The 13,301-nt window shown below is 33.3% G+C and overlaps 1 protein-coding gene across 11 annotated transcripts in view; it reads left to right on the forward strand.

Moving 5' to 3' along the window:
- The window catches only part of Gpc5 (glypican 5), a 1,453,028-nt gene that overhangs the window by 570,561 nt on the left and 869,166 nt on the right, over window positions 1–13,301 (forward strand). The window lies entirely within an intron of this gene.

Consider the following 13,301-nt stretch of genomic DNA (forward strand, 5'->3'; position numbering starts at 1 on the left):
GTTTGCAGTTGGTGTGGGAGTAGACATTTACTTGACTACATTTGCTCTCCTTATGAATTTCTATTGATTTTAGAGGCTGAGTAGTATGGTCTAGATATAGGTGGCTGTCATTATCCTATACAGACAGAAAATTATGGAGAACTGAGAAATATTTCACTTTAAGGATATGTTCACATGATGTCAAATTCTAGGTCAAATTGCTTTCATTGTTTCTGTTGAGATGCAATATACACTATCTTCTGCTCCTTTAAAGATTTTGTATATATATATATATTTTTTTTTTGAATTCCAATTTTATTATAGGATGTTAAAGTAAGACTTTTAAAAAATCTATATTGAGTTTATGGAATTTTTTTTTTTTTGGTACTGAGGATGGAACTCAGGACCTTGTGCTTGTGAGGCAGGTGCAGTGCCCTTGAGCTAAATCTCTAACCCTACAGAATTTCTTAAACATCTGGCATAATTTCTGCATAAATCTGAACAATGTAAGACTTTATCTCTTCAAGGTTTTCTTCTGCCTGCTTCCCTCATTTTTCCTCCTAGGGCTCTAACTACATGTATGTAAAACTTTTTCAAATTTGCCTTTATGACTTTTCTCTGCCTTCCTCACTCATGAATGTTTATACTTTATTATGAATGTTTTCTTAACACTTCTTTACCACTTCATAATTCTTTATTCAGCTGTGTCTAATCTGCTATTAAATCAATTCACTGATTTCTTTATTCTCATTTATGCATCTATCCATATTGGAGTTACTTTGATAATCAACATTTCATGTTATTTTTTAGTTTCCTATATTTTGCCACAGTTGCAATCTTTTTATGTCTTTGAATATTAAACAGTTTTGTTAATTTCTATTTTCAGCAAGTATCTTATTCAAGTCCCTCGGAATCTGCTTACATTGTGCATTGTTTCTGCTCATTTTGTTCTTATTTCCTTGGTCTTTTTATGGCTGAATTTTTTGTGAGTTAATTTTTGAACTTTTTTGAAATGGTTTGAGGCCTATGGAAATATTCTCATTTTCCTGGTGGGATTACCTTGATTTTTCTGATGGGATTTGTGTTTGCTTGTGGAAGGCAGGCACCTATAAAATGAGGAATCTTAATCATCTATCATGAAAGGAGATAACTGAGGAGGGTCTGTAGTCCTTGTAAGGATAATACAACTCTGTGTGATCCTGAACCAAGCATGAGGATGGTTTGTCAACCTTCTCAATGGCCACATACTTTTTCAAATTTTGTTTTCCATACTCTAGAGGACAAAAAAGTATTGCTCAGCATTTTACCTACCCAGCCGCCTTTTAGGAACTCACTAATGGCACCAGGAGAAAAATGATCTAAAGACCAATCTCACCTATTTCAGCTCCTTTTGTTTGTGATCTTACTTTAATATTATTTGCTGCACTTTTATTTATACTCTGATGACTTGCAAGAGGTTTCACAAACGTTTAATGTAGTATTCTAATTTATTTTCTATATTTTGTTCAGCAAGGCAATGAAAATGAGATGACTGGTCTGAATTAGCTAGTTCACAATTGCAGAAGAAGTCCTAGAAATAGAGTTTTACATGTACTCACATTTATAAGCGAACATAAATGAGAACAGATTTACATTGAAGTCTGTAATATATGCATTCTATATGAATTCTCTTGCTCTTGGGTCTATAATTTTTTAATACATTGGTATATTAGTTCATTTTTGTATAGTTGACATGCAAGGAGGACATAGTTGTATTTGTAAATTTGACTTAATATTTTATGAAAACAATAATGAAGTATATTTGTATTGACTGAGCTCAGATTCTGGAATGAGTGCTTACTTTGTTTTACTTGTCCTGGTAGGAGAAAAACTACAACTTCATCCAAGCATCATGGAGCTATGTGACTAAACTATCAGTTTTTAGGCCTCTGTTGACCTAAGTAATGATTAGTTCAAAGACAGCCAAACAATCTCTATGAGTCTTTTCTACTAGAGCTAGTCAGAACTTCAATAAAGATGTCTTTTGAACTCAATATTCTGAAAATTCTAATTTTTGGCAATGTTTAAATCCTTTCCCTTTAACATAAATTTATAGTCTGTATCTCTGCTATGATTTGTTGTTTCACTTTCTCTATGGGATTGCTTTCTTTTTGATCAAAGAGAAATTTAATCTCATTTCATGAAGAAGTCCATCTTCCTCAAGTGCATCAAAGTAATATTTGTGTGTGTGTGTGTGTGTGTGTGCGCGCACGCGCGCACGCTGCCATGAAACATCCTCCAATCAAGCTTAACATAGGAAGTTACCATATAATTCCTTGGTGATTAATATCACATGGCCTCTAAACACATTTAAAATGTGAAATAGCAAAAATATCTCTTCCAAAGATACTTTTGAAAAACTAAATTGATGTGACCACAATTACATTATCAAATTCAATCTCAAGGAGAAATAGAATTATGACATCACTTCATTTTGATGTTCTTTATTTTTCTTAAAAACTTACTTCTTTATATTGTCCTTTGCTGGCTTGTTTACATCTTTCATTTCACTTTGGGTTCAAAGATATTTGCTTTGAGATCTAGGATGTTTTTTCATTTCAAGTATATGAGACTCAAACTTTTCCCAAGAAACAAAATGAATACTAAGACAGCATAATTAAAGAATGGGAATTCCCTTTTTATTAGGAATTGTTCCAAGCTCCTGTGTTTGCCAGAATCTACTTCTCACATCTTAATTATATATTATATGCAGGTATAAAGGAAATGACTTAATCATACCACCAAAATGTAGAGATAGAACCCCTACTTTGTATTCTGTTGGGGTAACATTGGAAAAATTCATTTTCTAAAAGTCCCATTTCCTGTATTTACAAGTAAATATGGAAATTCAAGGGGTTATTCTGAACATTAAAAAATAAGATAAGCTCTAACTTTTAAAAAACTAAAATTTCTGTATCTAAATGTAAGTTATTTTTACTAAACTGAAATCTGGCCAGTGAGCTTTATTAAACAGGCTTAATTCTCAAGAGTTTATGTTCTTGAAGATGAAATCAGAGCTAACATTTTCAAGAATAAATTCATGAACAAACACTATAGAGACAATAATAACAACCATCTGTTTCAACCTGCATAGGTATCCCTTCCCTGTGTAGTCATTCCCATTTCTCTTACTCCCAAAAGTAATTCTCGATAGCAGGTGCTTATACGAAAGATGTGGTTTTTCAGACACACTGAGCACAAACACTGATGTACACAGATAAGTTTCTAAAAACTGGTACTACATTTGGATAGTGAAAAATAGGTGTTAAAATATATGGCTACTATCTTTATATTCTGAGATTCAAGTATTCTCCAAAAATAAGTATGTATCAGTCTTTACGCTTATTGAAATTCTTTAAGGTAAAACACATTTTCTTGAGTATTTCTTAAATCATAGCATGTTATTTCAGTATAATATAGCTTTGTTTACCTAAAACTATAGTGATCATTTGGCAGGTTGTAGGAAATTCCACGGTTTTGGTAGCACTGTATATTTTTTAGACCTTAAATGACTTTCACTAATGAAATGTGCTATAATTTATTTTCTTTGAAATATAAACAGAGATGTTATCTGGGTGTCCTCTAGATGGCCAGAATTCTCTGGGAAATACATTGAAATAACAAAAGAAAGGCACTTAACATACCCTTGGCCACTGTCAAGTAGCAAGCTTATAAAGCAGTGGGGTTCCTTGGTTTCTAGCATGCCTGTGAAACTCAGAAAGGGCATAAATTTTATAATTTTTGAATTTGAGCACTACTGAAGGATGCATTTAAGGCTGGAAAATGTTCTATGCTATGCTATTTATGAAGATTATACATGTCCTGTTCAGGCCACTGAGAAAGCTTGATGAAACTACACAGTGTGAGCAAGGAAGAAAATGTTCTGCCTTCCGAAACCTTTATAAATGTTCACCATATCCAGCACTGTGCCTGCTACATACTGTGTTTTAGTACACATGTCTTCCTTGGATACCAAACTGTAACTTCTATTTTGTCGTGTTCATCTTTGCATTCCAGAACTAAAGACATTTTGCAGGATTTTTATCAAAGATGTTAAAGGTGAAATTATGAACACTGTCCTATAATTTATGTTCATTCCCAGTGAAATCAGTTCTTTGACTACGCACAGGCAAGTACTACACAGAAAAGAAATCAATCTTGGCAAAGTTAACTACTTAAATGCTTACTTTATGAGGGAAAAGATTTTGTTTTATTCTGTAAGGTTTTTATGTGTTTTGGTTTTGTGCTAAAGACTGTCTACTGCTATGAGTTATAAGAAGGTCAGTCTTGATAATTCAAGATGAGATTGCAGCTAATGCTTCAGAATTCTATTACAAATTATGTGGTTTGATATACATTGAGAACTCCTAACCCCAAAGTTTACAATCAGAAATGCTCTGATTCCAAAATATTTTGAGTACCAACATTATGCCATAAATGGAAAATGCTACACCTGATCTTGTGTAAAATTTTATTTTATGATCAAAATTATTAGAAATATTTGTGTAGGGGCTGGGGATTTAGCTCAGTGGTTTCGCCGCCGGCTGCGAAACCACAAGAACCCGAGTTCGATCCCCGGTACCTTAAAAAAAAGAGAAATATTTGTATAAAATTACCTTCAATCTACATGTATAAAGTGTATATGAGAACAAACATAAATTTTGTGTTTAGACTTGAGTTTAATCCCTAAAACATCTCATCATGTATGTGCACATACTCCAAAATCAGAAAATATCCAAAATCAAACACTTCTAATCCCAAGCATTTCAGATAAGGGACACTCAGCTTGCACTATAATTATTAGTTTTCCCCAGGTATTTGTCTTGCGTATTTTTGATTGAAGTTATCACAATCCACTATATAATATAAATTTAAAAATATATTAATAATAATAGGCTGTTGAGAAGTCAATTCAGACTAAATTTTTTGAGAAAAATGGCCATATGGTAATTAAAGCAAAACACTTTAGTACTTGATGTTGGGAAAAATTATTTTAAATGTAAAATGTATTAAAAATTAATTTAATTTGGATTTCACTATATTTTTCTTATGTATTAAACTAGTTTGATGAATGGACATCATCTTTTAAATCAGTTTTTCTTATTGCAATTATGAGCAGTTGGAAGTAATATTTATTTACAGGAACATTTAGGGATTAGAGTCTGACACATTCTTTCCTATCAAAAGAGTCTTTGCTGAGTTGCTAAGCATTTAGAGTGGATCATGATGATCTTGATTTTGCATGTTTTGCTTGATGATAAAATGGGAAAAGACATATGAAAATGCAGAAACATAAATTAAATTTTGTCTACAGTTATGTGTCACTTAGCAATAGGATATATTGTGAGAAATGTGTCATTAGATAATTTCATCATTGTGAGAAAGTCATACTTACACAAACTTAGAGAGCTATGACTTTACTAGTCTTATGAGACCACCATTGTATAGGTAGTTCATCTTTGAAGCTTCATTATGCAGTATATGACTGTATTGAGTGTGTTTGTGTGTGTGTGTATGTGTAGCATTTCTGCATACAGTATGTTCATGCTTAGTGGGTGGAAAGCCAATAAATACAAGCAGGATATAAAAAAGTGGAAAAATGGTTTATTGCTTGCAGCAGTAGGGAGTCCATTGGGGATAACACCCAAAGCAGTATATCCAGGAACACAAGAAGTAAGGGGATTTCATTAGGGGAACTTATGCATGTTCATATTAGAAAGGTTCATCATCACAGGTAGAGGCAGACACATTCCTGAGTATGCTCAGTTTGAGACCATGCTTCTTTATCCATCATATATTCAAAAATGGCAGGTAGGAATGTGTCCAGCAGAAAATTTTATGCTATAATGAAATGATAATGAGCAAAGTTCACTCTCGGTCATTTAGAAGAGTGACTCAGTGATTTCCACTGGTTCCCTGTGGCTGTCTCTAGAGCACTTTGTCTGAAATAAAATCCAACTCCAAGGTGTGTTAACAGTCATTTGTAGTGGCAACAACCCTCTACCTCCACAAACGTAGCAGCTCACTCCCAAAAGTTTCTAGCATCTCTCAATTCCAACGTTAATTAATTGTGTATCAACTTCGCTACCCTAGTGATTTAGTTTTGGCATTCATTTTATACTTTCCTGACATGCTGATGTAAGAGGTGGGGATTTTTTTTTCTTCTGCTTTCTTTTTCCCTCCTCCTTCTCTCTCTCTGAATGAAGCAACTAAGAAGTTCTTTCTGCTGCCTTGAGTGACTTAGAGATGGGGGATAGCAGTGTGTTCTCTTAGTATAGAAGCAATGAAGAATTCAAATGGAATGCATCCACAAAAGAACCAAGAGGCCTGTTAAATGGTATTACAGAAAACACAGCATGGTCCTGCCCTCTAAGACTCTGCCCAGTGAAAGGTAATACATTGTCACCTTGACTCCCCCAAAGACATTTTAATCTGCCACTGAAAAGAATTAAATATATCCTCCTTTTATACCAAAATTAGACCAGAACACAAAACACCTAGAAGTAGGCAGGAATTACTGTCATATGCTACAAAGAGAAAACACTGTCACCTTGGGACAAAAACCCAAGAGGAAATGTTGCAGGATTTTAAGAGACCAGAGAGGCCAAGAAGTAAAATAGGAGGATTTAGTTTAAGGTGTACACTAGCTCAGTGGACTTCTATCCAAAGTCTGAGCCCAGTACAAAGGAAGGGCTCTAGTTTTATACATGTTGTCCAGGGGGTTTGGTCTACCTAATGATGCAAAACTGGTGGACAAAAGCAAAACAAAGACTGTTAGTCAAGCTTGTGACAGTTTTGTAACTTAGCATATCTTGTGGCCTTGGTCAGATAAAAACAGGATCTTATGAGAATAGGAGATTGTGGAGCCTTACAGGGGCAACGTTACTAATTTTACTTGTAATAAAAGAAAGAACAACAGCAGGGAAAGTCGAAAGGGGAATTTGCTTAGATGGGGGCAACTTGTTTTTTCTTTTTTTGTAAGTCCTGCTTCAGCACCAATGTTGTGTTGTTGTTGGTGGTGGTGTTGTTGAAAGTGAAAACAATATTTGTTGTAACATGTTACAAAGATGGAAAACATCAAGTTAAATGTAAATAGCCATAGAAAAAGATAGTAAAATGTATGGAAAGAATAAGAAAAGCACTAATTCAAATCAGCAGTGTTCCAGTTAAGATACAAAATAAACAAGGAAGGAAAAGGCCACATAAGAGGGAATCATAAAACCTTTAGTAAGGGTCCCCCAAAAGTCAATACCACTAGCTGATTTTTTTTTCCATTTCTAGGACGGAAAAATAGACCTTTACTCTATATAGTTAATATAAGCTAAGCTCTTCTGTAGAGTGGATCAGAGTAGATATAAAAGGATACCATGCAACTGCAGCTGTCTGCTGTGTTGATACTTAGAAACAAAGAAAAGCATTTGAGAATATTAAAATGAATGAATAGGAAACCTTGAGATGTTTAATGTAATTTAAAAGAGGAAGAAAAAAGTATTAAATTTGATGTTAAGATGAACACTTTGTATTTGTTCCCCATCTGTAGAACATCAGAAATTTGCGGTCTAGTACAGTTTTTTTCATTGTAAGAATATTTTTTCAGTTGAAAATTAAGACTCAAATTCTCTATGCACAAGTTTGAATCCAGACATACATTTGACAAATTATAGGTTGTCAGTTTCTCAAATCCAGTAAGGCTAAATTGTTCATGAGATGAATGCATAAAAAAGGGTTGTCTCAATTGGTTTAAGTAGTTAATTCTTGATTTTAATAGTGTATACAAATGTGTATTTTTAAAATTCTTTTTGCTATATTGAATTTCCTCCTTTCCAGTGTTATTAAACAAGCAGAAAAATAAAGAAGTAGCAGTTCTTTCACATTTACTGTGAATAAAAAAGCAGTAAGTAGTGAGCAGTCTTGATCCATATTGATAAAATGGTACATCTCAGAATTCAGGTGCTACAGGATGAGAAAAGTAAAATCACTAAATCTGATCTATGAGAAGATTAAAAACAAGCCTCTTTTAATCTCTCACTGCTGCCAGAAGTGAATTAAAAAATTAAAAGTTCCCCGTAACACCCACCTCCTGCAACAGGAGGAAAAGTATGTACCAGGATCATCACTAGAATTTTGAACAACAATCTGATAGGATAATTTAGCCCAATCTGTTTTCCCTATAGACCATATACTTCTAAGAATTCCATTAATACAAAAGCAGTTTTGACTTTCTTTTCTCAAAGCTTTTATTTTCTTACGCACATAGAACTGACAGCATAGATTGTTATGCAAATACACATACTTATCTACAATGCTATATTTTTCTCTATTCATAGACTCATCCTTGTGGAGTCCTGGATTAAAACAAAGTTACTATTAGGAAGAATAGTGTCACAAATTTAGCACAAAAACAAAGCCTCTCGTGGGTTAATATTCCTCCTCGTGGACTTCCATGCCTTCATCAAAAGGAATGAATTTTTGTGCTTTGCAAAATAGCCACACCTTTGAACCACCTTTGCTTTGTATTTATGTTAAAATCCATTACAAATAGAAGCGAAAACCTTACTCTTGCTAAAACCATGCTTCCCTGCCTTACTCTCTCCCATATAAAATCTTTTCCTCGGTTTCTCTTTCCCTTCTGTCTAGAATCTTGATTCCAGATTTTCTCAGGTTGTGCCCTCAACTTCTTCGAGATTTTAACTCATTATCATATTTTTAGTGATGCCTGACAGGAGGAATGTTGTCCCTTGCCTCCCAGTGTTCCTTATCCTCCTCCTCTGCCTTATTTTTATCTATAGTATGTATTACTATTTACATATGTGTATGCATTTTATACTAATATACACACATATGTAATTTATTTGACTACCTATATCTCATTACTAGAATATAAGTTCCAAGACAGTCAAAACATTGCCACTTGTGTCCACTGCTATGTCTAATGCACTGACAGTTAGTGCATAACAAATATCTGCTAAACACACTAGTGAATGACTTAATGACATTGAAGCATTTCCTGAGTTTAATCACTCTTGGGGAAGAATGATTTTTAACACCACTAAATTAATTAGTAGTATCTAGTGCAAAAAATTGCATTCAAACGATGAATCTGCTTGTATATTCTCTAAGAAGCTTGAGGTAACTTGATAAACATATTGTACAGTGATGAAGGATATGCAAAGGCCTACAATGAGCACCTATACCATGAGCTGAAATAAAAGGCATTTTCCTTTCTAATTTTGTCACTCAGAGAAATATCTAGTTCAGCTCCTGAATTTATGTATTATAATTAGGTAAGGTTTATGACTTGTTATAAAAATGGCCAAAAATATGGAATAAGTACTATATTCTGAAGCAATCAAAACTATATTGGAAGAAATAAAGCAATTTAAGCAAACAACAGCTTAATATATACTAATAGTGGATATATTCATGTTAGTGGTATTTGGGTCCTAAAAGCATTGCTGTGCAACATGGTTATTTCCTACACAGACTCTAGTTGATTTATTTGGGGGAAGTTTTACCTTTGTGACAAGCAATTAGCACTCTGGGACTAAGATACTGTGTGTTTTAAAAAAGTAAATAAGTATTGATTTCCATTTGGCTTGAAGAGTTTTTGAAACACTGTTTGTCTAGCACAAAAGTCTTACTGTCTTTACTCGTACTTCTGTGTTAAACCAGGCTAAGGTTTGCTCCTTTTACAGATCTATATCCAAATATACTTGATCTTGCGTCAAAGGCAGTCAACAATTTTATCTAAGTTAATTCCAAAGAACTTCTTTATCTTACTCTCAAGGATGCCTGCATTTCTCAGTGAACTTTTCAGTATTTCAGATTACAAAAATGAAGAGAGTGAGGCACACATACACACATAAACACGCATACACACATACAAGCTCACAGATGTAACAGAGGTATGTTCTCTAATGAATTTTGTGAGTTTAATAATGTATAGACTTGCAGAACAATCAAGTTGGCTGACTTTTCATGACATTTGTTAATTAACTTTGTTTCATCACAGTCCATTTTTATATGGGAGCAATACATAATTTTGGATGGCATTAATTGTATTTTGGTAAAATGAATTTAGTCACTTTGCTTAATCAAGTAGTAATAATTAAATCTGACCTATAGGTGACTTTCTTGTGACACTTAATATGATACTGTAAATTTGTATTTATGCTACTATGCAATTTTTTGCTCTTAATGAAAGCTAAACCTCTAAAATTCAGTGAATAATATGTATACATTTTATTCCAGGGAAAATATTCTTAGCTGTTTTCACAATCTTTTCTACCTATCAATATATAAGATTTCTGTGTATTTACTTAAACACTACAAAATTACCAGGCGAAGCATACATATGTACTTTGAAACGAAATATTTGTTAACACTGTGCTATATATTTGACACCATGTTACCATTTGCATTCTTATTAATTATAGTAATGGAAACTTTGGCATTTTCTACAACAGAGAAAATTTTCATATATGTTAATCATCGTTTTGACTACTGTTTTGAAAATAATGTACACATTTATGTAATTATTGATACAATTGGGTTTATAATTATAATTCTATTGGCTTTCCACTTTTTTCTGTTCTTGGTTGCTTTTCTCCTTTTCATTTTGTTTTCTTTGTTTATAACTCATACAAATTTTTCATATGGTTGTTCTAGATTAAATAAGCATTTTAATTTATCTTAATCTACCCTCATGCTTCACATATAAATATTTTATAGCATTACATTTCTATTTCCCCTTCATATCCTTTGGTTATTATTGTCATACAATTTCTTTCTAATTAGACTATAAATCCTACAATATATTTCTATTAGTTTTGCTTTAAACAATTATCAATTGTTATTCACTATTAAAATGAATAAGAAAAAATCTTTTGTCTTTATCTATACATTTAAACTTTCACAATTTTCATTCTTTTGTGAAGTTCAGAGTTTCTGTCCAAAGTTATTTCCTCATGTTGAACCTTCTTGTAGCTCTCCCAGCCTTCGTTTGACTGGGAAGAATTGTGTTTTAAAATTAATTTTTGCTGAGTATAGAATTATACTTTTCATTTTCTTCTGACTTAAAAATGTTTCTGAGTAAAAAACTTCCTTTTGGTGCTTGGGTCTTGCTGAACTTACTCAATGTGTGACTATAGTTTTCATCAAATTTGGGAAGTTTTCAACATTAATTCTTCAAATTTTTTTGAAAACTGGAGTTCCAAAGTATTTGTACAGGCTAGTATTGACTCACAGATTAGTGTGGTCTGTCCATTTTATTTTTCTTTCTTTTTTTATTCTTGTACTTTGAATTTCAATTACTGTGCCTTCAAATTTACTAATTTTTTCTTCTGATTTTCCTAATATACTTTTTTAAATTTTCATTAAGTTTATTGGTACATATAAAATACAGTTACATTTCATTGGGATCTTGTATCTTTACATGGTGTATCTTAGTTCTTTTTTTTTCTCCATTTCCCTGCCCTCCCTTCACCCCTTCCACCCCTCCCTATTTACAGAGACTTTGTTTCCATTTTTTCCTTTTCTCATAGTTTTTCTTTTCCCTTCTTTCCTTTCCCCTACCCTTCCCACTTCCCTACTCCTTTAGACCTTTACTTCCTATTTCCCATTATTAATTACACCATTTGAACCTTATTTACACTTTTAGCTTTTCAAACCAGAGAAACTATTTGGTATCTAATTATTCATTTTAGATGTTTTCCTGTGGCATTGTTATATACTCCAGTTCTTCCTTAATTATTGCATTTTAAAAATACTTTATTAACAGCTATTTCGAGGTTCTAATCTTTCAGTAACACCAGCTCTGACGTTTCTGGCTCTGCTTCTACCAAATTAGATTTCTGAATCACGTTTTCCTTTCTCTTGGCTTGTGCAGTGGTTCTTTCTTTGATGGTGGTCATTGGCTTGATGCTGTTGAGTGTTCTATGTTGTCTTGTGTATTTTTTAAATGAAGTAAGAATTTTGTTTGAGTAAGAAGTTGAGATACTATATACTAGTTCAGCTTGGAATTTTTTTTTTGCTTTCTTTTTTTTTTTTGGTACCAGGGATCGAACTCGGGTCCTTGTGCTTGTGAGGCAGGCCATGGAACCACTGAGCTAAATCCCTGGCCCTCACCTTGGAATTTTTCAATGCTTATTCTTAAACTTTGCTAGTGGGGATCATGTACAGCTTTATTAAGAAACCAGTCTAGTTCTACATGACTGTAACACAGTCTGGAGACTCTACTGAATATTTCATGAGAACTCCCCTTTCTGACTGGTCAAAATATGGGAATTGCTCAGTCCACACTTCCCTGGTCATTCTTCCCCAGGCATATGGAGTTTTTTCTACGCATAAGGTTTAGTACTCAGCAACCGAGGCAAAGGGAAACCTGTGTAAAGTTTCATTTCCGTGTTTTCCCTTGTAGATCTCCACTTTCTGATCTGTCTCCTCAAATTACAGCAACCTCTGACCTCCAAAAAGCATTGTCCTTGTCTGTTCAGTGAGTCACCCCATTCTGGAACTAGTAGGAAGTTTGCTTCAAACAGAGAGCCAAGGCAATCCAGGACATATTTTCCTACAAAACACAGTTGAGCTGAATACCTTTGAAGTTTGATTATTTCCCAGATGCTCTCAGTTTTCCACTTATTTGTGTTATAAAGATGTCTGCATTTAATTAGTTATTCAATCATGGCCAGAAGTGAAATTGTTTTATATGGGTTTTAAATCATGGAGTACTTTGTATGAATATAAACAAATGCAATAATATTTTAAATAATAAAATTGATAAACATTTAAAAATATAAGCATGGCACATTTATTCACATTCCTCAGGTACTGAAATGTCGCATTTTTTGGTGAGCACTATCAATACTACCATATTTGAGGTTTCACCCAGGTCTCCTTCCCTTCCCTCTTTTCCTATTTTATAAAATATATTTTATCACTTTTTAACTTACTATGTATTATCTATTTCATTTATTTTATTTCTGGTTTCTTCCATCTCCAAAGTAGAATTAAGCCACATAATCGAACACGTATGCCTATTTTATTAACTATTATTTTCTGATCCTTGGGATAATAAATTGCAAGTATTTAAGTACTTGTTTTTTTGTTTTTGTTTTTTTGTGGTACCGGGGATTGAACTCGGGTCCTTGCACTTGCTCAGCAGGAGGCGAAACCACTGAGCTAAATCCTGGGCCCTTAAATAAGTACTTGTTGATTGAGTAAATGAACATCACAAGAAGTCTTTCATCTAGAAAGGAAACAAAGGGACATAGCTGGGGAAGAAG

Source organism: Heterocephalus glaber, unplaced genomic scaffold (genome assembly GCF_053883595.1).
Source record: "Heterocephalus glaber isolate CG9 unplaced genomic scaffold, H.glaber_assembly_v1.0 deba00001577, whole genome shotgun sequence".
Lineage (NCBI taxonomy): Eukaryota > Metazoa > Chordata > Mammalia > Rodentia > Bathyergidae > Heterocephalus > Heterocephalus glaber.